This window comes from Zea mays, chromosome 4 (genome assembly GCF_902167145.1).
Source record: "Zea mays cultivar B73 chromosome 4, Zm-B73-REFERENCE-NAM-5.0, whole genome shotgun sequence".
Taxonomy (NCBI): Eukaryota; Viridiplantae; Streptophyta; class Magnoliopsida; order Poales; family Poaceae; genus Zea; species Zea mays.
The window spans coordinates 47,470,891-47,496,350 of record NC_050099.1 but is presented as its reverse complement, the minus strand read 5'-3'; the positions used below and the strand labels follow the sequence as shown (position 1 = coordinate 47,496,350).

The following is a 25,460-nucleotide window of genomic DNA, read 5'->3' as shown; positions in this document are numbered from 1 at the left end:
TTTATTACATCATGATGCCCAAAACATCCACATAGTCATTAACTTAAACATAAATCAAAGTGTTGAACGAAACGTAGTAAGATAAGGCCTTCACAGGCAGCCGACTAGGGGTTTGCCTATAGTCTAGTTTAAAATTCCTCAAAGTCTTGAAATTCCTGGAAATCCTCCGCATTTCCTTTATCTTCTCCTAAGCAATGGTTGCAATAGGGACAACCTGTTGTTTGGTGTTTAAGCAAGGTTGAGTACACATCAACGTACTCAACAAATGTACCATTTGGTGGAGATGGACTAGCTGTATGTGGGGGTTAACCTCAAAGCAGTTGCTTTTAGTTGGTCGGGTATTTATCATTAATAGAAGTCAAGTTTTATCATAAAACCCAAGTTGATATTCCTAAAAGAAAGCATTTCCTCCAAGTGGAAAGTACCAAATATCATAAGTATAGCCATCATCATTAAACCATCAACATAAATGAATCCAGAGTATCTCTAATCAAAGAGGATCCCAAGGATGCTCTTAACCGTGAGCACATCTGATATACCAGTTTCTAACACTCTGTTGAGGTCGCACACTTTACCCACGAGCCGTTATTTCCTTTTCTGCCCAAGGAGCGCTACACCCCATTGATCACTTCCCATGTGGTCTAGCAGGGCATCACTATGTAGCCTTTACAGATTCTCCTGGTGTGTAGCTGCCCATTAGGTTTTGCCAGTTGTATAAACACAATACTCCTCCCTAAGGTGGGTGACTAACAAAAACCAAATCGAATGAACCTCAGCACCCACCATTAGCAGAGCAAGCACTATGCCCTAGCCCCCATTGATAGCACAACTATGAATCAAACTACACCCCCAAGTTCCTCCAATTAATCAGCTAAGGGAATCCCATTCCACACTTATGGTTGTCTATTGTCTCGGATGGTCTCCCAACGAACATGTCCTTATGGAGAGGTACTCAGGAAACCGCCCAAGCCCCCTAAAATGCCATAAGTTCATAATCATAATCATAATGACTCATCATATCATAAAAGTAATTCTCATCATGTTCGTTGATTAGAGTAAAGCACTAGCACGTAGCTGATTATAATAACCCAACCCAAAAAGATAATCAAGGATAGGATAAATAGAAAGCTAGTCAATACTTAGATTGATCATAGTATGCGGGACAGTGAATTATAAAGTAAATAGGACATAATAGATCAGAGGGCACTTGCCTTCACCAAACTGTTGCTGCTCAAGGGCTTCTTCTACAACTTTCTCGACCTCCGCGGACGGAACGTTATCTAAGCGATTGCAAAAATACATTCAACATTTTTGAAACAGAAATGACCAATACACCATATAAGAGAAAACATTATAAACATGTGCAATACAAAATAGCGCTCGTTGCTACGGTCACACGAGGAAAAGAAACGCCGAGATCGAAGCTACAATTGAGAAGTTATTGTGTCTACGTTGTATAAATATGGAATAGAACATCTAATTCGACATACTCGCATTATTCGACATTTATTAAATGCAACTAGAGATATCGCCTAGTTTTAATTAATCTATTACGCTAACAGCTTTCAGTTAGATGAGTAATTTAAATAACATTAGCGACTCTAAGCGAGACGAATTAACGGCGCGACACGGTAGCATGTGCACAGTACGCGCACAGCACGCGTACGGCGCGCGGGTCGACACGACACGCGAAAACTAATAAATAGATAGCGTGATTAAACTAACCAATTATTAATAAAGAACATTTCAGTTAATGTTAGCCATGTTGGTGTTTAATGCGCAAATCGAAATCCTAAATTAGATTTAAATTGAAACGTCATTCTAGTAACCATCGGTCAAACAAACATTTAAATAAATTAAATAAAATGTGTGACATGAGAGAATAATAATTCTAATATGTAGGAAATTTTAACACGAATCAAACGCAATTTGAACGGATTGAAACAGATTTAAAACACAAAAGTTATCGCGGTTTTAAATTGAAACAAATTTATGTGCACAGTTTTGAAATCGTCCAGGGGTGTATTCGCAAAATAGCCTTATTCTTCCTCCTCCTTCTCCATCCTCTCAACCATGGAAGAGAAACGGGGAGAGGGAAGGGGAGGCCGGTCGGCCGTGGGTGCGGGGCACGCGGGCTGGCGCGTGGGCCGCGCTAGTCGCCGCCGCCGGGGAGGGGAAGTGTTGGAACTTGCTCTCCCGAGCAGGATGATCCAACAGGGGAATGAAAGTAATGCAAACAAGGTTTTAGCTCAGGAAGGCAATTTCTCTGTTAATCTAGCCTCTCAAGGGCACTGTGCGGGGGTATTTATAGGTGCCTGAGTGCCTAGCGTCTTGGATTAAGGACGCATGTGCCCTCAAGCGCCCAGGTTATCCCCGGAATATTCTTATAAAGCAGGGTTACAGACTGTAATTACAAAGAAGCCTTTACAAATTAGGCCCATAATGCGCAGCAGCCACACGGGGCCTGTTACAATGGGCCGAATTCCACGTGTGCCTTCGTGTTGGACGAGGGCGCGGGATGGAGCGACCTCGTCGTAGGCCTTCCTCCTGCAGCGTGTTGGACGAAGGGTGGAGACTGCCAGTCGTTTCGCCTCCGTTGGTGCAGCGAGATTGGCGAAGGCATCGAGCGAAGGGTAGCGTCTTCGCCTTCGCCCCAACATTTGCCCTCCGAGGGACCAGTTCGACTAAGTCATCTGGTGCCGAAGGCGTCGCTAGATGGTGGAGACGCTGCCCTCGCTCGAAGTGGTTCCGCAGGGGTTTTTGATATGACCGTTGATTGACGCCGCACTGTTGGATTGCAGGTTTCCAGAAGCGTCGTGTCCTGTGTATAAAAGGGGGTGGGGGTGGCGCAGGTTGAGTTTTACCTTTCCACGCGCCGCGAAAACCCTAGCCTCCTTTTCAAACTGCTCGCTTGCTCGCATGCCCTCCTTGCTCCTGTTCGTCGGAGATCTGGCCCGCGTGAAGCAGACCGCACGCCGCCGCCAACGGTACGTAGCTATGCCGTCTTCCTCCTCGTCTGCTACGACCACGCCGACGGCCAAGGCGTCGTCCGAAGATACCTCGAGCGTTGTGGCGGCGACAGAGTTACGACCGGGTGATACGATGGAGTTCGGTGTTTCGCGGATGTCGTCAGTCCGCGTGCAAGATATGCAACAGTTGGGATATTTTGGCATCTGGGTTGGGCGTGTCCCGGGGGCAGAGGAGGTTCCTGAGCCCGAGGGCGAATTGGTTGTTTTTGAGGCATTTTTCACCGCTGGACTTCGTCTGCCTGCTCATCATTTTGTGTCGGAGGTTCTGCAGAAATTCGAAGTCCAGGTTCACCAGCTGACACCTAACGCAGTGGTGGCTCTAGCGAAGTACGTCTGGGCAACGACTTCGTATGGCGGTCAGCCTTCAGTGGAAGTCTTTGCCAAGCAATATTGTCTGCACTGGCAGAAGAGAAAATTTGGACATAAGATTGCACAATTTGGATCGTGCACTTTCATGCCGAAGTCCGGGAAGACTTCGATGAAAGTCGTGGAGCTGGTCCCCTGTGCCCGTAATAAGTGGGGCAACTGGTGGGATTACTGGTTCTATGTTTTAGAGGCCGAAGTCGAAGACCACCCAGGGCTCCACATGGCCATTATGTGCTCTCATTATTATGTGGCGTACCCGCCATTTGATGTAGCGGAGGATGATGAGAATGAAGGGGCCCTTCGGATCGCTGCCCGTACGAGTAGTGGGCGCGATCTAGTTGAGGAATTCATCGGGTATGGGGTGTGGCCCTTGGCGCATGGATGGGCGTTGGGCGAAGTATGCCCTCGCGAGATGCCCTCCCTGGGTGGGCGGAAAGTGCGAAGTCCACTTTTTGCTTTGGATGTGCAAGGCCGGGATCCTGCCGCGATCGTGCGCGAAGCGGAGGATGGGGTCGTGCGAATTGTGGGGCGTTACGTGTCGAAGACAGAGGGTCTGCGGAGCTGGGATATCCGTGGGTCCAATGACAGGTTGAATCGGGTCTTTGAATTGAACTGGTTGTTGTACGGTGGTTATCCCGGGGAAGACGCCACCGACCGCCGCGGGAAGAAACCGATGGGCGGGACCGAGGAAGGGCCTTCGCAGGATGCTGCCCCAGCCACTAAGAGGAGGAAATTAGGTACTACGTTGGGGGGAATGGGGGTGTCTGATAATTTTGCTGTGGAGTTGATGGGGACATGCGCGGCCCCCGGGGGAAGGATGTCTTCGCTCGAGCTCCGAGAGTCTTCGGCGCGAATGCTGGAGGTTACCGGGGGTCGATGGCCAAAGAATCTTCCAATCCCCTGGGTGGAGGGCGAAGACATGTCTACGTCTCGTATAACTCGTGGCTTGAGGATTTTCCCTTACGGACGGAATATTGCTGCTGCTGTGTCGGTAGTGATGAACAAGGACCGTCAGGACGCTGCGCAGAAGCGTCGGGCGGTCATCAGGATCGTAGATCCTAGGCGTGAGGCGAAGAGGGCGTGGGGGAGCGCGAAGGCTGTGGCCCCCGGCAGCAGCCAACCGATGTCGGCTGCGAAACCGGTCGTGCCCGGATCCGGCAAGTCGTCGGCGAGCGCGAAGACAGTCGGCGCTGGCGGGACCAAGCCTCCCCCGGTCGAGGCTGCGAAAGTACGGGAGCTGTCCTCGCCGGGAAAACGTGTTGCCAACTTCGGCACGAATATCAGCGCGGAGGACTATTTTGTTGGTAAGTTTTTTTGGAGGTCTTCTGACCGGTGATATATTGCAGGGCCGGGCGAGGGACAAATGGTTGTTGTCCCGCCTTTGGTGGCGACCACTTTGCCATCGGCGGTGGTAAGGGCGAAGGGAACTGCGCAGGACCCGTGGGCCGCCTTCTGCGCAAGCGGCGAGATTCTGACAACCGCTGCCGCTAAGGACGTGGAGGGCACCATGTCCCAGCGGCTGAGGGATGCATCGCAGCGGCTATCGCAGCAGCTGAGTCAAGTAAGTTGAGCTGGACTTCGGTGTTTGTTGTTTTTCATGAGGAGTGGGTCTCATGTGTTGTTGTCAGGCGGACGACTTCGCCGACCGTGTTGCGTCTGGCGTCCTCACTACGGACGTGGCTGCCGAAGTCGAGAGACTTCGAGCGCAGCACGCGGACGCCGTCCGAGAGAAGTCAGCTGCGGAGAGCAAAAACCGTAGGCTGGTGGAGAAAGTGGCCGCCTTGGAGGCCGAGAAGACGGACCTCCGGCGCCAGCTGGTGGAGGAAAGGAAAGAGGCGAACCAGGCCATCGCTGAGGCGCAGGCTGCGCAGGCGGAGGCCAAAGTGGCGCGGGCGGAGGGAAGTCTCGCCAGCCAGCGTGCCGAGGAGTGGGAGGCGAGGTTCAACGCCCTGCGCGGCTGCGTGGACAAGGTCGAAGCCTCTACGCGCTCGGAGGTTGAGCGGACGCTCGCACAGTTCGTGGACTCGTACCGCGAGCTGGGTGCGCGTACTGCTGACTTCAAGGTGCCCGACCGGGAAGCGGGCCTTCGCTTCCTCGAGAGGTTATAGGAGGAGTTGCTGGTACTCCCGACCATCATCGAGGGTTTTATGTCCTTTCCCTCCCTCGTCACCTGTGAGGGGGCCATGAATGCGTTGTCCCGTGAGGGCTGCAGACACTACAAGGTCTTCGACCAATCAGACGAGAGCTTTGAACGCGAGATCTTCAAGGCCGAAGACCTTGTTGTGAAGCAGTCAGTGGGGACACTTTTTGATAGGATGTGGGGGCGCATGGTCGGGAGGCTGTCAGGGAGCGATCCGACCGGGCGAGAGAGCAGGTGAAGGTTATTATTTTTGTGTGGTTGGTTGCGTGTGGATATGTGTAGTTTTTGCTGAGTGAATGTGCTTTTGCTGCAGATGGAGCGTGCCGAGGAAATCGAGGACCTTGGAGGTCTGGTCGGCGCACCACCCGAGGCTGCGGAGGGCAATCCGGTGTTGCCCTCGGATGCCGGTGAAGGCCCCTCGGTCGTGCCCGTGCATGCTATGGCTGGCAAAGACCCTGCGTCGGCCCCTGAGCCGACGGTCGAAGGTGCCCCGGAGGTGGTGGCGGAGCCGGCAGTCGAAGACCCCACTGCCGTGGTCGTGCCTTCGCAGGTGGCTAAGTAGTTAAATAGGTGCAGGGGAGTTTGTAAATTTTGTGTACGTGTTACTGAACCTCGGTTGCTGCGCAGGTTCAGGGTTTTGGGCCTGCGCACGCAACCGCTACTAACAATGCTAATTTTGTGGCGGCTTCGACCGTGGTTGCTGAAAATGATTCGGATGATTCCGTGTCTAAGTTTTTTGAGTCTGATGATTCTGAGAGTTCGGTTGTGTGGACGGAAGAGTCTTCGGATGAGGACTTGGATTATTTTGCAGCCTTGGATGTGGCTGCGGCGGAGGCTTCTCCGCGTGTGATGGATGCTGAAGTTCTTCCTGGTCCGAGTGCTGGGCGTAGGCGGCGAAGGGCGGTGGCGAAGCGGAGAGTGAGTGAGGTGGAGGGTGGTCGTCTTTGTGTGGACGGGGCTAGCAAGCGGGAATTGTTGTCCTCACCGGTTGGGGCGAGTGTAGGTGAGGGGGAGTTGCGAAATCTTTTTGAGGGTTAGGAGTTGAGGATAATGTTGTTCAACTACAGGGAGATGGGTATCATCCCGAAGGTTGAGCCAATGTAAAGTGTGATGCCCTCGCTGTATGTATGTAACCGTAACTTATATGAAACTGCGAGCCTTCGTTGATCCGAACCTTTTGGAAAATACTTCGATTTTGCGCGCTTGTTATGCTAGCCCGGCTGCACCCGTAGGCGACTTTTGCTCGGGGAGTCTTTTGGAGAAGACTTCGATTTTGCGCACTTATTGCGCTAGTCTGGCTGCACCCGTAGGTGACTTTTACACGGGGAGTCTATTGGAGAAGACTTCAATTTTGCGCACTTATTGTGCTATTCCGGCTGCACCCATAGGCAACTTTTGCACAGAGAGTCTTTTGGAGAAGACTTCGATTTTGCGCACTTATTGTGCTATTCCGGCTGCACCCGTAGGCGACTTTTTGCACGGAGAGTCTTTTGGAGAAGACTTCGATTTTGCGCACTTATTGTGCTATTCCGGCTGCACCCGTAGGCGACTTTTGCACGGAGAGTCCGGCTGCACCCGTAGGCGACTTTTGCGCGGAGTGTCGCACGTGAGGGTAGTCAGCGCTGCCCCTCGCGGTGACTTTGGTGTGGTCGAATGCCGAAGACCGTCGATGCGGTCTTTTTCGACATTGGCTTAGTTTTTTGTGGGGGATTTTTGCTTGTATATTACATGGCATCGCCTCATTAAAAACCTCACCCCCCCTGGGAGGAAAAGAGTGCGGGCCAGAATAATAATGTTAAGTGAATTACAAGGGCGTGATGGCCCTGAGGACTCAAACAAAAAATTTGCGAAGATTGTCTATATTCCAGGAATGTTCCAGGTCTTCGCCAGATTGTGTTGTTAATCTGTACACGCTGGGAGACGACTTCGTCTTGACGATAAATGGTCCTTCCCACTTCAGTTCCAGCTTACCCCGTGACTCTGTCCGGGTTGTGCGGACAAGTACGAGGTCCCCTTTGTTGAATTCTCTTGGGACGACCGCGTGGTCGCGCCAGGCCTTCGTTTGGGCTTGATATTTGTCGAGGGCCTGCAGGGCGAATACACGGTCTCCGTCAATGAGGTCTTTGGAAGTTGGCTCGTCGACGTCGGGTACTGTTGAAGCGCTTGTCCGCGGGGACCCATGTTTGATTTCCTGCGGGGTCATGGCCTCCGATCCGTATAGCAGGCGAAAGGGAGTGAATCCGGTCGCCCGACACTCGGTCGTGTTCAGTGCCCAGACTGCTTCAAGTAGCAGGTCGGCCCATTTGCCCTTCTTGTCGTCGAGGAGCATTTTCTAGATCGTCGTGAAAATCTTGCCGTTGGCGCGCTCCACGACGCCGTTGGATTGTGGGTGGTACACTGAGGCGAAGGCAAGCTTCGTGCCAATGGAGAAGCAGAAATCCCTGAAGTCTTGGCTATCAAATTGCTTGCCATTGTCAACTGTGAGCTTGGACGGGACTCCGAACCGGCAAACAATGTTTTGCCAGAAGAATTTCTGGGCAGTCTTCGATGTTATTGTGGATACTGCCCTCGCCTCGATCCATTTGGTAAAATACTCGACGGCGACGAAGGTGAACTTGAGGTTCCCTTGGGCCGTGGGTAGTGGCCCGACAATGTCCATGCCCCAGCGCTGAAGGGGCCACGTGTGGGCGATTAGCTTTGTGAATTGCGAAGGGCTTCCCGAGCATGGAGAAAACTTCTGGCAGGCTTCGCATGACCTTGTGACCTGATTTGCGGCGTAGATCATGGCGGGCCAATAGAAGCCTTGACGGATCACCTTTGCAGCGAGGGCCCTAGGCCCTGCGTGAGAGCCGCAAGTCCCGCTGTGGACTTCGCACAGGATTTGGACGCCTTCGGTCTCGGTGACAAATTTAAGCATGGGTTGGCTGACCCCCTTTTTGTAAAGTTGGCCTTCGACGAGTGCGAAGTCCCGGCTTTGGTGTTTGAGGCGCTTAGCCTCGTTGATATCGGTTGGATGGTAGTACCCCTGCAGGAACAGGGTTATTGGTGCTCGCCAGTCTTCGGTCATGATGAGGTTAACTATGTGGTGGCCCTCGTTGTCATTGGTTATTTGGAGGCCCTCTGGGCTGCGGACGGCTGGCGTGCCGATGACATGGTAGAATACGTTGGAGGGCAGGGCCTCGCCTCTGGCGGCTGCCTTGGCCAATGCGTTGGCCTCCTCATTCTTGGCTCGGTCCACGTGCTGCAGGGTGAAACCTTTGAATTGCCTCTCGAGACTGCGGATAGCCGCGAGATACTGCATAAGTGCGGGGTCCTTCGCTGTGTAATCTTTCTCGACTTGGCCGGCGACTACCTTGGAGTGTGTTCTGATGATGCAGGTAGTGACACCAAGTGCCCTTAGCTTGCGAAGGCCGAGGATGACAGCTTCGTATTCTGCTATATTGTTGGTGCATCTGTCAGACTCCAAAGCAAAGCTAAGGCGTGCTGCATATCTGTGCTTGATCCCTGTGGGTGAAGTAATGACTGCAGCTGCACCTGCCCCCGCATGGCACCATGCGCCATCGCAATGGATGGTCCACACCTTCTCTGCGAACGTGTCCGGCTGCGTTATTGGCCCGGTCCAATCGACGATGAAGTCTGCCAGGACTTGTGACTTGATGGTTGTCCTGGGCTCGAAGGTGATATGGTAGCCGGAAAGCTCGGCTGCCCATTTGGCAATCCGGACAGATGCCTCCGGATTTCTAAACAATTCGCCGAGTCCCCTGTCTGAGGTGACCCGTACCTTGAACGCTTCAAAATAATGGCGCAATTTGCGCGAAGCCATAACAACTGTGTAGGCGATTTTTTCCAGTTCCGTCATGTTGCATTTTGATGTCATGAGTACTTCAGAGACATAATAAACTGGACATTGCCTGATCGTGCCCTCTCTGTCTTGCTCTTGAACCAGTGCTGCGCTGACCGCATGCGGCGAAGCTGCGATGTAGAGCAACAGGGGTAGCGAGGGGTTGGGGCTTGTAAGAATCGCCAACTCTGACAGGTACTGCTTTAATGAAGCGAAGGTCGCCGCTTGCTTTGGTCCCCATGCAAAGTCTTTTGCGCCGCGAAGTGTTTTGAGGAAAGGGAGGCTTCGCTCTGCGGACTTGGAGATGAATCTGTTGAGGGCGACCAATCTGCCTGTCAGTCGTTGGACGTCTCTGGCTGACTGCGGGGGCGTCATGTTGATGATGGCCTGGATTTTGGTCGGATTGGCTTCGATCCCGTGGTGCGACACCAGGTAGCCCAGTATTTTCCCCTGGCGAACGCCGAAGACGCACTTTTCAGGGTTTAGGCGAAGTCGTGTGTCCCGCATGTTCGCGAACGTTTCTGCGAGGTCAGCCAGATGGTCTTCCTTGCTTCTGCTGGCGACGACGATGTCGTCCACATACGTAAATATGTTTCTGCCGACTTGGCTCTCGAGCACCGTTTTGGTGAGCCGAGAGAATGTGGACCCAGCGTTCTTAAGTCCCTCCGGCATTCTGATGAAGCAATACGTGCCGAAGGGTGTTATGAAACTGGTGCTTGCCTTGTCTTCCTCCTTCATATATATTTGATGGTAGCCGGAGAAGCAATCAAGGAGTGACATGACTTCGCACCCGACCGCACTATCGATGATCTTGTCGATCCGAGGCAGCGGGAAGTTGTCCTTGGGGCAGGCCTTGTTGAGGCTGGTGAAATCAATGCACATCCGCCACTTGCCCCTCTTCTTCTGCACCATCACTACGTTGGCGAGCCACGTAGGGTAGGCGACTGGCTTGATAAATTTGGCCTCAAGCAGGTGGTGTACCCCGGCCTTGGCGGCTTTTGTCTTCTCATCAGACATCTTGCGCAGCCGCTGTTTCTTCGGCCTCACCGAAGGGTTGATTCCCAAGCTGTGCTCGATGATAGAGCGACTGACTCCGACCAGGTCAAGGGCGAACCAGGCGAAGATGTCTTTATTTTTGGACAGACAACAGAGGAGTCTCTCCTCGTCATGCGAAGTGAGGTCTTCGCTGATGATGACCGTTTGCTTGGGCGTTGCTTGGTCGAGGGGAACAGTCTTGGTCCCATCGTTGCTCTGCAGGTGTGCCTTTTCATGCTCTTTGGTGGTTGGGCTGGCAGACTCGTGGACCTTGCGTTGGGTCGTGAGGCAGTGTACGTTCCTTTGCCCAGGAACGAAGTCTCTTTCTATGTTGCACGCGGCCTGCTGGTTGCCGTAGACTGTGATCGCGCCTTGCGGACCCGGGATCTTCATGCACAGGTAAAGTCCGTGAATGGCTGCCTCAAACTTGTTGATGGAGCCCCGACCCATTATGGCGTTGTACGGGTATACCATGTCGACGATGTCGAACGTGACTTGCTCACTTCGTGCATTGGGTGCTACACCGAAGGAGAGGGGTAGCTCTATTTTGACGACAGGAAAGGTGCCCTTGCTGCCGAAGCCATACAGTGGGTTGTCCGAAGGCTTAAGCAAGTTGTGGCTAATGCCCATGCGGTCGAAGGCATGGAGGAAAATGATATCCGCCTGGCTGTCATTGTCGACTAAGACTTTGTGTAGGTCCCAGCCTGCCACGCTGCAGTTGATAACCATGGTGTCGATGTGGGGTGCGCTGCACAGGTCGACGTCTCAGGCGTCGAAGGTCAATGGCACATGGGACCACTTTGTCTGCACGACTGGACCGGTGACGGCGATGTGGTTGATGCTGCGGTAGTGGTCCCTCTTCTGTCGCTTCGTGTCGAAGTTGACGCTGGCCCCCCCAGTGATCATGTGAATGACTCCACGATACGGCTGATTGGTGAAGTCTTCTTGCTTTGGGGCTTGGGGGTGGTTGGGGTGGTGGATGTTTTGCTGTTGCGGGTGTGGAGGTGGGAGTGGGAGAGGTATGATTTGTACCTCCTGGTGGTGTTGGTATGAGTGGTTAGGTGGATGCTGAGCGAGGCCGTGGTTGTATGGCTGTGGGAGTTGTTGATATGTGTGCGCGACAACTCTTGGGTTGTCGGCTGGTTGCGCCCGAGACATCCTGTCTCTGGTGGCCTTCGTTTCCGGGCAGTCCCTTGTTGGGTGCGCGCAGTCTTCGCCGTGGAACAAGCAGTAAAATCTGCGTGGCTGCTGCGCCCATTCTCGGTCCCAACCTCGAGTTTCGTTGCCGCGGCCCTGGGGGGATACTCTTGGCGGCGAGGGGCCTCACTAGCGGGGTGCTGGTTGGCGATGTTGTGTACCTGCTGCTGATTGCGGCCGTCCCGACCGGAGTCTGACGGCGAAGGTCTTGTCCACGTTCGGCTGGACTGCGGAGGGTCTTTGGGTTTCCTCTAGGACTCGACCTTGCGCTAGTGGAGCTCTTCGGATCTGGCATATTTTTCGAACAACTGATATAGCTCCTGGAGGTTCTTGGGCGGATCTGTGATGCAGTGGCTATAAAGAACGCCAACCCGAAGGCCATTGATGGCGTAGTGAATGGCTATTTGGTCATCAACCGAAGGCAGTTGCGACTTGAGAGTCAGAAACTTGTGGTAGTACTCCCGCAGAGTCTCTCTTTCCAGCTGCTTGCAGAGTGACAGTTCAGCCAAGGCGTCGGTGTCTGGGCGGTACCCTTGGAAGTTGAGCAAAAATTTGTCCCGCAGACTTCTCTAGGAATCGATGGACAATGGGGGCAACATGGTGTACCAAGTGAGAGCCGGGCCTTCGAGGGCGATGATGAATGATTTGGCTATCGTGGCGCCGTCCCCTCCGGATGATGCAACGACGACTTGGTAACTCATGATATACTGTGCTGGGTCAGTGCTGCCGTTGTACTTGGGGTAGGTCCCTAGCCTGAAGTTGGCGGGCCATGGTGACACATGCAGGTGCGGCGCCAGGGGACTTCGCTCGTCAAGGTAGTTGACACCTTGGAATGCTGCGGCGTGCGGGATGACGGGTCCACGCTGAGGAATGAACAGGTCCTCGAATGGCGCGCGCTGTTGGAGGGGTGGGCCTTGTTGCAGACCAAGTTGGCCTTCGCTCTGCATGAGCGCAATCTCTTGCTCAAGCTCCTGAGCCTTCTGCTCCTCGTCGCGTATCATCTGGTGCACCTTGGTCTGAGCAGAGACACGTTGGCGCTTGGCCTCGAGGATCTCCTTCTCCTTCTGGAGGTTGCGGTTCTTGATGCGCAAGGCCCGCAGCTGTAGTTGTTCTTCTACTGAAACGCCGATGACTTCGCCATCCTCAGTGGCGTCCGCGCCCTCCGGTGGAGCGAAGCCTGGGGGAGGTTGCGGTTGTCCTCCGGAGCTGCAGGTGCAGAGCCTGCCTTCGGGTGTGGGTTGTTCATTGCGCTGCCTCTTGCTGAGTGCGTCGTCTTCGCAGGCTTCTTGGTGGGTGGTGTCGACAAGGGCATTGCCCTTTTTCTCAGCCAACAGCGCTGCCTTCGCTGCTTCATCAACGGATGGGGCTGCCTTCGAGCTAGCTCTCTTGGGTGCCATCGCGGGTGGTTTTCTCGTAGCACGAACGGTGGGCGCCAAATGTTGGAACTTGCTCTCCCGAGCAGGATGATCCAACGGGGGAATGAAAGTAATGCAAACAAGGTTTTAGCTCAGGAAGAAAATTGCTCTGTTAATCTAGCCTCTCAAGGGCACTGTGCGGGGGTATTTATAGGTGCCTGAGTGCCCAGCGTCTTGGATTAAGGACGCATGTGCCCTCAAGCGCCCAGGTTATCCCCGGAATATTCTTATAAAGCATGGTTAAAGACTGTAATTACAGAGAAGCCTTTACAAATTAGGCCCGTAATACGCAGCAGCCACGCGAGGCCTGTTACAATGGGTCGAATTCCACGTGGGCCTTCATGTTGGACGAGGGCGCGAGATGGGGCGACCTCGTCGTAGGCCTTCGTCCTACAGCGTGTTGGACGAAGGGTGGAGACTGCCAGTCGTTTCGCCTCCGTTGGTGCAGCAAGATTGGCGAAGGCATCGAGCGATGGGTAGCGTCTTCGCCTTCGCCCCAACAGGGAGGTGGGCTACGTGTAGGGGGTAAGATAGGGGACAAGTCGTCACCGCCGAGGAGGGTGAGGGAAGGGTGAGGGAGGCCCTGTGCGAATGGGAAACGGAGAAAGAAAGAAACCCTAGGTGCAACAATGGTGGATAGCTCACCGGAGAAGACGACATCGCGAGAGCCGAGCACAAATTCGCCGATTGAGGACGAACCATCGATCGAATCGATGAAATCAAAGGCACCGGGGCGAAGCTCTCGGCGAGACGAACGCAACGGTACCCTCGCATTCCACCAACGAAGCACGGATCGAAAATAATTTCTCGCCGGAGTTGGAACAGTCATGAACTTCGGCGAGTAATTCCGGGAGTTTCGGATCTCGACTGGGGATGGGTTTTCAAATTTCGGAAAGGGCTCGACGAGAGTATTCCAGCCATATATATTGCTAGGGTTTGAAGATATTTTATTTTTCGTAATTTCCATATATATTGCTAGGGTTTGAAGATATTTTATTTTTCGTAATTTTAGAAAAAGTCTGAAATTGTTTTTAATAAACGAAGAACATCTCGAAGGCACCAAAAGTTCTAGGAAAATTCCTAGGCTGATTTGGCAGCCAATGAACTCAAAAACATATTTAGAACTTTTGAAAAAGTTTTTAAATACCTCAAATAAACATATTTTGAATTTCAGAAAATAGAAAAATATTTAGAAAAATATGAAAATTTACGGGAAACTTCTACAAGACAAATTAGCATGTTTCAAACACTTCTTGCACTTAGAAACACTATGCAATAGCATGAATGCAACAATCATGACACTTCTAGGGCTCACGCCAACATAGAACAAAATAACTCTCTACTGTTTTAATAAAGGGAATAGAAAAGTGAAGAAAAGGAAAGAGTAACACCTGAATTTTGAGTACAGAGCAAAGAAATTTTATATCTCAAAATTCAGAGTGCTACATGTAACACCCCAGGTGTTTATATTCCGCTCGACAACGAGTACAGATTTAAACACGTAATCAGTGGATAAAACGGATGTTAAATTTTAAACATCTTCGTCTAGCGTGATTTTAATATCGCATCTGTTCGGCTATCGCGAGTTCGACACCATTTTTTTATCTATCTGGGCTCTTCCGAAATTTTCGTGTTGTTCGGAACATAGTTGTCCCGAAAATCGGTGCGTCCGGTGATTATTTAAAATTCATCGCTCGCGCGAATACGAGATTTGGAAGCTCGACCCACTGGATGATTTTTGTCCCAGACAAATGAATTTGAACTCGACGACAGAAATGTTCAGAGCAAACCAATCTAAATCGCGCACTATCTAAGAAAAATCGTGCGCGAGGAGATGATCCAATTTATTCTTCAGCATACTTTGTAAAGTAATAAAATCAACTGTGTTTAGACAACGGATAAATTTTTATCCGGGTTTGACTAAACCAGTGTTGTCTCAAATAATGTATCCGATATCCAGTCCGTTTGCGTGTTGCCCGAAACAGTCACAAAAACTATCCAAACGAAATGTTGTCAGAATCGTAAATCTCAGACTTTTCGTTTCGTGATCCGAGAAAATAATGTGTATAGCCGTTTACCGTATCGCGCATTGACTCTTTGTTCCTCTCTAAAAATCTCGATTCAAAAATTTTAATTCCCAAAATATCTGCGATTTTCCGTAAAAAAAGAAGAAATGAAAAAAAAGAATATGTCAGCCATTCCTATCCTACCACCGCTTCCCTTCCCCTGATTTTTTTTCACCGTGTGTTGGCCGTCGGCCTTACCCACGGTTTACAAAACCGGTAAAAACCGGCGGTAAACCGGTCGGTTTACCGAAACCGCTGGGGTGCGGTTTCGGTTAACCACCGGTTTTTTTCAAAATTCGTTCCAAATTTGAAAAATTTGAAAAAATTCATAAAAACCGGAAACCGCCGGTAAACCGTTTTTTGGGACCGGTAAACCGTTATTTTAGATCGGTAAACCGCCAATTTTTGCCGGAAACCCGAATTTAATGCCACGATTGAGTATTTAGTGGTCAATTTAGGTATACTAGTCTTGTTTAATGTTATATGTTATATGTGGAGATGTTATATGCTATATGTGAAGATGAAACCCGTAGCTCAAGTCAAGTTTAGACATTTAGTGGTCAATTTCGGTTACATTTCCTATCCAAGATGGAATCCGTGGATCAAGTAGCTTCAGTTCTTCTAATAAGTATCCGTCTGGACAATACTCAATCTAGCTAGAACTCCTAGCTCCAGTTCTTCTATATGTGTTCCTAAGATTTGCTTGAAGATGAAACCCGTAGCTCAAGTCAAGTTTAGAAATTTAGTGGTCAATTTCGGTTACATTTCCTGTCCAAGATGAAATCCGTGGATCAAGTAGCTTCAGTTCTTCTAATAAGTATCCGTCTGGACAATACTCAATCTAGCTAGAACTCTTAGCTCCAATTCTTCTGTATGTGTTCCTAAGATTTGCTTGAAGATGAAACCAGTAGCTCAAGTCAAGTTTAGACATTTAGTGGTCAATTTCGGTTACATTTCCTGTCCAAGATGGAATCCGTGGATCAAGTAGCTTCAGTTCTTCTAATAAGTATCCGTCTGGACAATACTCAATCTAGCTAGAACTCTTAGCTCCAATTCTTCTGTATGTGTTCCTAAGATTTGCTTGAAGATGAAACCGGTAGCTCAAGTCAAGTTTAGACATTTAGTGGTCAATTTCGGTTACATTTCCTGTCCAAGATGGAATCTGTGGATCAAGTAGCTTCAGTTCTTCTAATAAGTATCCGTCTAGACAATACTCAATCTAGCTAGAACTCTTAGCTCCAGTTCTTCTGTATGTGTTCCTAAGATTTGCTGATCAGGAGAAAAGTTCAACACTTGGTGAGGTGCACGTGCAATACACAAACACCAAACATACATACCGGTATGTTGTTTTGCTTTGTGGATAAGTATTTATTTGTCGTTCTTATTTTCTCGCTAATGTATCTCGTATCTTTTGTATAGACCTATCACTATCACTATGATGGATTGAAACAATATCACGACCCTTCCAACATGCTTAAGTACTATCACTATGACTCGAGGTGAACATGTGAGTATTGTGAAATAAGTCGACCTATGTGTCGTTGCCTCGTTGGAGAGGTGTAAAAGAACTTGTATTTGAGTATGCGAAGTTCGCTGGTTGTTTATTACATGAGAACTGGAGTTTGTGGTTGCATATATATATATATATATATTATATGTTTTTTGGTGAATGCATGTTGTGTAGATCAATTAATATTTACTGTACAATGTGAATTGAGCAAACTACAAATAAATTCTGACAAAATTTTCAATTTTTCTGCAAAAAACAATAAAACCAGTTTGTTTCGCGGTTAACCGGCGGTTTCTACTGGTTTTTCGCCGGTTTTTCACCGGTTTTCCGCTGGTAAACCGGTTTGAATTCAAAATGATTTGGTTTGGCCAAACCGGTCGGTTTTTACCGGTTTCCACCGGTTTACCGACGGTAAACCGTTATCGGTGGGGGGCAGTTTTTACATCTGAAACGGTTTTGTAAACCGTGGCCTTACCTCACGCACGCTCGGCTCCCAACACTCCTGCTCCCTCATGGGCTCATGGCGCCCCAGCTCGGTCTTCTCTCCGGCGCCTGGCCGGAGCTCCCTCCTCCCGCTCCAGCTCCTCTGCGCCGTCGTGAGTTCCTCTGCTCGGCCTCTGCTCCTTCCCTGCTCGCGCCGCCACGCAGCTCCCTGTGCTCGCCCATGGCAGCCGTGCCTGCTCCTTGACTGGCGCGCGGTCTCGTGCCGCCCTGCCGCGGCCTGCAGGTCGTCCATGGCAGAACGCTTCTCCTTGGTCGGCATCCGATTCCCTGCTGCTGGGCCAAAGTTCCTCATCCCCTTCACACCGGTCGTCCTTGTTTAGCCATGGTCACACGGTGGTGGGCACAGGAACATCTAGGTCTGTCATTGGCCGCTCTCTTCGTCGTTGGTGCTAGAAGACCAACCCCCTGCGTCGCGCTCATCCCCTGCTGTGACCCCGCCATGGAACTCCCCTGCAGCGCGTCCGTCTTCCTTGGCCGCGAGCGCCGTCGAGCTGTCAGCCCCAGCCCGGATCTCCCTGCTCGCCCCCAACATCGAGCTTGGCTTCGAGCTCCCATCCCACGCGCGCTCAGCGCTCCCTCAGTCCGAGCTCGCCTCTGTGCTCAGCTCTCCTATCCTCCTGCTCGCTAGAATGGCGCGGCCCTGGCTCCTCTGTTTGCCGCGCGCCCTCCCTGTCCTCTGCTCGCGCGCTGCTCCAGTCGGCCGCGCGTCCAGCTCGCCCAGTCTGCGCGCCGAGCTTCCTCGTCGCGACTTCCTGCTTAGGGCTAGTTTGGCAGTCCATTTCCACGTAGGGAATTTACCTTTTTCCCTGTGCCAGCGGCCCACGCGAGAATCTACCACGGGGTATGGCTCCGGCATGTTTGGGAGTTAGCTCCGTGGGGGGATCGGCCCGGTCTTAGCGTAGCTTCCGCGTGGAAACGCGCCCGGCCTCCGAACGTCGGGCACCTATCCCCGACTCATGTCCTCTCTCGTGCGGTCGCCGGCGCTGCCACCGTGTGCGATCTCCGTCGTCGCCATGCCTCAACCAGTGATAGTTCACCTCCTTCCTGGGGTAACCTCACTTCTTCTCACACCTTGCTGGGTAAGTTCGACTCTTCCCGCACCTTCTTGCTAGGGTTTCTTCTTGCGATTTGGGCAAGAGACTAGAGTCCGATTTGAGTGGGGAAAGAGGCGGCGAACAAGAAGTTCGGCGTCACGCTTGGACTATCCATGGTGTTCATCGTCGTCATGTATGGGTTGCTCGTCCTCACCAAACCCACACTCGTTCGAGCCGTCATGTACGAGGATGCGTGGGGCTCGGCTATGCGGCTAGACGCCTCCTCCTGGGACCACGCCATGGAGGCGAAGAGGAGGAGGATTGTATGGGCGTTGGGCAATGCCGGCAGCACCATGCATGGATGAGAAGTAGGCAGCAAGCGGGCAGACAGATCTCGGCAAGGCTGGTGTGCGTATGGGCAGATCCTGTTTCTTTCTCTTGTCCCCTTTCCTCAGTTAGCCTAATTTGGTTCCTATGTTTCTGTCAAATTGACTTTCTGATGTTTATCCAAGACTAGTAGAAAAATTCAAAGTGAGGGGAAAGCAAATGGCCGTGCTTAATTATTCAAAGGCTAGTTTCTTGCCTGTTCAGGTCAGCTGTTGCCAACATATGCTTATGTTTTTGTTGTTCGATGGAAGTTAATGCATACGAAGTTTTTACTTCTTTTTACTTTCCTACTAATTTGAGAAGTGTTGACTACAAAAAACAATCATTTCTCTCCCACTATTGTTTCTTCTGTGTGGAACTTCTTTTTTACTTTCCTACCATCGATGAACCTCACCCAATAGATGTTGGTCCGATGGAGCTCTACCTCCATACCATTTCAGTCCACTCTGATATGCTCCACTAGATAAAAGGATGATGTTGTTTATTAGATTCTTTCTAAAAAACTGAACTGTAGGAGAGTTGCATGTCCTATTAAAAAGAGGATGGTCATGACGAATAAAGTACAAAAAATAAAAACCAAAGACTCCGCACAGTGGCAAATTTTTCTGTTAGCTGTAGCAGCTGAGAAATATTCTTTTGGCTGGATGCTGAAATTTTTGTTGTTCTTCCTGAAGACTAGAGTTACTCAGTTTAGAAGAAGATGTGAAATGTGGATTAGTTGGAGTGGTTTCTATTGTTTTTTGGCTGGAACCCGTTTTGGTACCCTTACTGCATAGTTGCAGTTGATTATGAATGGACATAGTTCCCGAAGCGTGCAACAGGGTTCCTGATATTCTAGTCGTTAATCATGAATGGACACAATTCCCTTATAGAGCCATTAACATGTACCAATTGTATCCAGCAGTAGCGTCTAAGTGCAAAGATATACAAGGTTGGGAGTGCTATTGTTTGCAGAGGTATTGTCAACGAAGATCACTCCATTGAGACCGAAAACTGATGTTACCATCGGTGATGCTACGGAAGAGTAATCATGTTTGCTAGCTTTCTGTGTCTGTGGCCGGTCTTCCAGAGTTTGATGGGGAAAATGAGCAAAGAAGGAATATTTTTCTGTCATTGAGGTCTTATATAATCTAAAGTATAGTGCTTTCATAATGTTGATGAATTTTTTTTTGTTGCGTCACATGGAACATGCAAGTCTAGAGGAAGGGGAAGGCAAGACCAAGACCTTGGGTTGCACCAGAATGAATATGATGATTTTTTTGTAATTTAGATGCATGAATGGAGATGATTTTTTATGATTTGGAGAATTAAATTATGGCGCTTTAAGTTATCTATCTTGATGCATGTATGAAGATGATTTTTTTGTGATTTGGAGTACTAAATTAGCTTGATCGGTATTAGTTGGAACATGAAAAATTATCTATCTGGATACATAAATGGAGATGGAGTTTTTTCTTGATTATGATCATACTTTTTTTTGAATTTTCCTTGTTTTTCTCTAGTTAATATGAATGATTTGGTGACAAACATTTTTGATTCCATGCTGTAATGGAGCAGACAGCTCCCTGCATGTCCCTTGTGCAATATATTTCTTTGTATGCTGGTAGCAGTGTGAGGCGCTGTTGCCAGGTTCTCGGTTAATTATCCCAGGGAATGTCCGGTGACCAAACTAACCCGGGTAATTCTCTCATGGAGGTATTTTCTGACAGGGAAGTAAAGTGACAAGGAAATCTCCCCCTTTGGTACTTTTCTCTGGGTTAATTACCCTTTGGCTCCCAAACTAGCCCTTACTCGTCAGCGCGTCTCTCTCTCTGATCCCTTGCGTCGCGCTCGTCAGATCGAGTCTCGCGTCGTCAATCTGTGCAGATCTTGTTCGGCCATCGGTTTCACCAGTTGTCGATTTCCTATTCGCCATGGTTATTTCGTCGGCTGTTCCTATCCGATCTAGTCCAGCTCGCCAGTCGTCGCGCCCTCTTTATCCGTTGAGCCGTGTGTTGCCGCGTTCACCTCGTGTGTCATCGTGGCTTTTTCGACGTACTGTTGTGGTACCTGGATCGCGCTCGCCTCAACTCGAACGAGTCGTACTGCCATCATCGTCGTCAACTAGAAATCGTCGTGCTGGCACGTCGATATCGTCGATCGTCATCCTCGTCTATGCCAAGTCCCAAGCCGTGAAGACGCTCTTGTGCTGGCCGCGCGTCACCAGCTCGACAAAAAGGAATTCCATGAGTATCTGGTCAAGAATAGAAGTTGTGTGCATTGTTCGCCAGACGTGTGTGATCGAAGACATCAACTGAAAACCGTCGTCGTGCTTCCGATTATCTCGTCGAATTAGTCAGGGTAAGCAAATTTGTTATTCGTATTAGCAGATTGATGGATGGTTTGACTAGGTAAAATATTTATTAGATTGCCGGAGTTGCTTTGGTAATTTGGTCGATGTCGTAGGATGAAAGAGGTCTCAATAGGTCTCAGTGTTTGCGGGACTGTAGGTGTTAAAAATGGGAAGTTTTATTAATATATAAGATACACAGTTTAAAGAGTTAATAAAAAGCTAGGAGTAAAATAGATGTTCTAGTGTTATTATGTCAATTTGGTTAATGGATGTAGTTGATGCCCTGTTGTGATATCCATGGTGCTTAATGCTTGGTTTTAAGGTTTCATCCTTTTTAGTGTGGATTATCTATATTATATTTGTTATACTTGTGCTCATACATGTGCATCGTGCATCTTATGAGGTACGATAAATAATCGCGTGATGCGGAAGACGAGCCAAGTCGACCCCAAGTGTGGGCTACTCCGCATGGTGATGCTGATGGACAAACTGGAAGATGGATAATCGGAACGAGTGCCAAGCCCAAGGATGCTCGCCAAGTGGTCGCCACTTAACAAACACTAACCTAGTGTTATTCAGGCAAGCCCCGATGCATTTGCCACCTGCTTGTGTTTTAAAATCTTTATCACCTTATTTGATGCATTAGGTGATAGGAGTTGTGTGCTAAACCGTTGATGCATTTCCTTCCTTGGAAAATTGAATACCCTTCCTTGATACCCTTTTACAAAAAAGGATTTTTGATGCTTAGCCTTGCTCTAGAAAAACAAAATGTTTGTTTTTAAAACAAAAGTGATGCTTCAGTGGGTGGGAATGTTTTCAAAAAGAAAAACTTGTGATGGTGGATCCATCAAGGCCTTGATGGGTTCAACATCGGAAAAGATATACCTCTGCCAGGTACCAAAATTTGGGTTGAAAATAATAAAGCTGATACCGGGCGGTTGACTTGCACGAGAAAGGAATCTCGGTGTAGTGTCTCAGTCTGAGTCGATTAAGGACCGTGTCGATGTAGGCTTGCTGATCGAGGACCCTTTAACAGGTCACATGCCTCATCATGGGTAAACTTTGCCTCGGGCAGACTAATACCAGAATAAGATAACACGCAATGGGAGTGGAGAGATGGCGAGAGTAGCGTGTACCCTCCGTGGCAAGAGGCTGGACGGTGGTGTATCTGTGCTCTCGGTTGGCGTGAACCAGATCTGGTCTTAAGAACCCCGGTGGCGAGTTGACATATGCAAGAGTTAAGTGCTACATTTGTCGGGGACCATAATTAGGTGTACCCTCAAGGCTCCTAATTCTCAGCTGGTAACCCCCATCAGCATAAAGCTGCAAAGGCCTGATGGGTGCGATTAAGTCAGGGATCAGCCCATTCGAGGGACTCGATGACGCCTCGCCCGAGCCTAGCCTCGGACAAGGGCAGCCGACCCCGGGGGATTTCCGTCTCGCCCGAGGCCCCCCCTCCAGCGGCGAATATATTTCCGGCTCGCTCGAGGCCCTGTCTTCGCCAAGAAGCAACCCTGACCAAATCGCCGCACCGACCGACCAAATCGCAGGAGCATTTAATGCAAAGGTAGCCTGACACCTTTATCCTGACGCGCGCCCCTAGCCGGCAGAGCCGAAGTGACCGCCGTCACTTCGCCGCTCCACTGACCGGCCTGACAGAAGGACAGCGCCGCCTGCGCCACTCCGACTGCGATGCCACTTGACAGAGTGAGACTGACAGGCAGTCAGGCCCGGCCGAAGGCACCATAGGAAGCTCCGCCCGACCCAGGGCTCGGACTCGGGCTAAGCCCCGGAAGACGGCGAACTCCGCTCCGCCCGACCTAGGGCTCGGACTCGGGCTAAGCCCCGGAAGACGGCGAACTCTGCTCTGCCCGACCCAGGGCTCGGACTCGGGCTAAGCCCCGGAAGACGGCGAACTCCGCTCCGCCCGACCCAGGGCTCGGACTCGGGCTAAACCCCGGAAGACGACGAACTCCGCTCCGCCCGACCCAGGGCTCGGACTCGGGCTAAGCCCCGGAAGACGGCGAACTCCGCTCCGCCCGACCCAGGGCTCGGACTCGGGCTAAGCCCCGGAAGACGGCGAACTCCGCTCCGCCCGGCCCAGGGCTCGGACTCGGGCTAAACCTCGGAAGACAGCGAACTCCGCTCCGCCCGACCCAGGGCTCGGACTTGGGCTCAACCCCAGAAGACGACGAACTCCGCTCCGCCCAACCCAGGGCTCGGACTCGGGCTAAGCCCCGGAAGACGGCGAACTCCGCTCCGCCCGACCCAGGGCTCGGACTCGGGCTAAGCCCCGGAAGACGGCGAACTCCGCTCCGCCCGACCCAGGGCTCGGACTCGGGCTAAACCCCAGAAGACGGTGAACTCCGCTCCGCCCGACCCAGGGCTCGGACTTGGGCTCAGCCCCAAAAGACGACGAACTCCGCTCCACCCGACCCCAGGGCTCGGACTCCGCCCTGGCCTCAGCCGACGGTCTCTGCCTCGCCTGAACCAGGGGCTCGGACTCGACCTCGACCACGGAAGACAGACTCGACCTCGGCCTCGGAGGAGCTTCCACATCACCCAACCTAGGGCACAGACCAGCCACGTCAACAGGAGGCGCCATCATCACCCTACCCCGAGCTGACTCGGGCCACGGGGGACAAGACTGGTGTCCCATCTGGCTCGCTCCGCCAGAAAGGCAATGATGACGCCCCGCGTACCCTGTGACGGCGGCGGCTCTCAGCCCCCTTACAGAAGCAAGAGGACGTCAGCAAGCACTCAACCGCTCCGACAGCTGTCCCTCCGCCAGGCTCCATTGCTCCTCCGACGGCCACGACATCACACCAGCTGGGTGCCAAGATCTCTCCGGCTGCCACGACGGCATGTACTTAGGGCGCTAGCTCTCCTCCGCTAGACACGTAGCACTCTGCTATACCCCCCATTGTACATCTGGATCCTCTCCTTACGCCTATAAAAGGAAGGACCAGGGCCCTCTTAGAGAGGGTTGGCCGCGCGGGGACGAGGACGAGACAGGCGCTCGCTTGGGGCCGCTCGCTCCCTCTCCCGCGTGGACGCTTGTAACCCCCTACTGCAAGCGCACCCGACCTGGGCGCGGGACGAACACGAAGGCCGCGGGATTCCCACCTCTCTCACGCCGGTCTCCGGCCGCCTCGCTCTCCCCCCTTCGCGCTCGCCCTCGCGCTCGACCCATCTGGGCTGGAGCACGCGGCGACATTCACTCGTCGGCTCAGGGACCCCCCGGTCTCGAAACGCCGACAGTTGGCGCGCCAGGTAGGGACCTGCTGCGTGTTGACGAACAGCTTCCCGTCAAGCTCCAGATGGGCAGTCTCCAGCGACCTCTCCAACCCGGGACGGTGCTCCGTTTCGGGAGTCTCGAGTTCATGTCCCTCGACGGCAGCTACGACATGAAACTCATTCCACCGCCGGGCGGCAGCGGCAACGGCGGCCGACAGCCCGCCCACCGGCGGCGGAATCGACGACGTCTTCCCCGCGTGGTGGAAGAACAACCTTCGAGCTCATCCCGCCCTCTTCCCCGCCGGCGGCGGGGAAGGCGGGGCAACCAAGGCCAAGCAGGAGGCAGTGCCTCGTCGGCTGTCGAGCGAGTCGACAGCGCTGGCACCCCAACGGGGGGCGCACCGGGTATCGACCTCGCGCTTGAGACGAAGACGAGCGCCGCATCTTCGCGACACGCCAATCCTGAGCAAGCGGACGACGCCAGCACGCTCGCGAAAAGCTTGCTGGACGTCACCCTCGTACCTGAGACGACGGTGCATTCAGTCCCGACGTGATTTCATCACCGCCCGGCGACCAAGAGGTACCGACCAATTCTCATCCCACGCCATTTGGATTCAGCCTCAACCCGCCTAGCGACTTTGCTTTGGCGGGCGTTCCCGTAGAGGCGAGTCCAAACCCTCTGGGGTTTCGTATGCGGTCACCTTGGGACCGGCTGACGGACGTCTCGACCTACGGGCCCTCCGGGTCCGAGGAAGACGACGAGCCCAGCTTCTGTTGGGATTTCTCTGGACTTGGCAACCCCAGTGTCGTGCGGGACTTCATGACCGCATGTGACTACTGCCTCTCCGACTGTTCCGACGGTAGCCGTAGCCTCGGCGACGAGGACTGTGGCCCAAGTCGCGAATGCTTCCACGTCGATCTGGGGGGTCCCTCCGAAGGCAACCATCTCGGCATGCCGGAGGACGGTGATCTCCCTAGGCCGGTGCCTCGCGTTGACATCCCACGGGAGCTAGCTGTGGTCCCCGTTCAGGCGGGGGGCCATGACCCACAGCTCGAGCAAATCCGCGGGGTGTAGGCCAGGCTCGACGAGGGAGCAGGAGCGCTTGAGCCGATCCGTCGGGACGTCGGGCAGGCATGGGCGGGCCAGCCTCCGGCCGGAGAAATACGTCATCTACCCCCGGGCTTCCAGCACCGCATCGCCGACGACGTCAGGGTCAGGCCACCACCCGCATCCAGTGGGGTCGGCCAGAACCTGGCTGCAGCAGCAATGCTCCTCCGCGCGATGCCGGAGCCATCAACCACCGAGGGACGGCGAATCCAGGGAGAGCTCAAGAATCTCCTGGAAGGCGCCGCGGTCCGACGGACCG

At 52.1% G+C, this 25,460-nt stretch overlaps 1 long non-coding RNA gene across 2 annotated transcripts; it reads left to right on the top strand.

Moving 5' to 3' along the window:
* Positions 1-18,021: 18,021 nt before the first annotated feature.
* On the top strand, positions 18,022-19,822 carry LOC103653219 (uncharacterized). 2 transcript variants are annotated; one of them, XR_002268708.1, is made up of 2 exons: positions 18,022-18,728; positions 19,429-19,822. It is a non-coding gene; the product is annotated as an uncharacterized lncRNA (long non-coding RNA). The 2 variants fall into 2 exon arrangements; XR_002268709.1 differs by having other exon boundaries at positions 19,426-19,822.
* Positions 19,823-25,460: the final 5,638 nt, after the last annotated feature.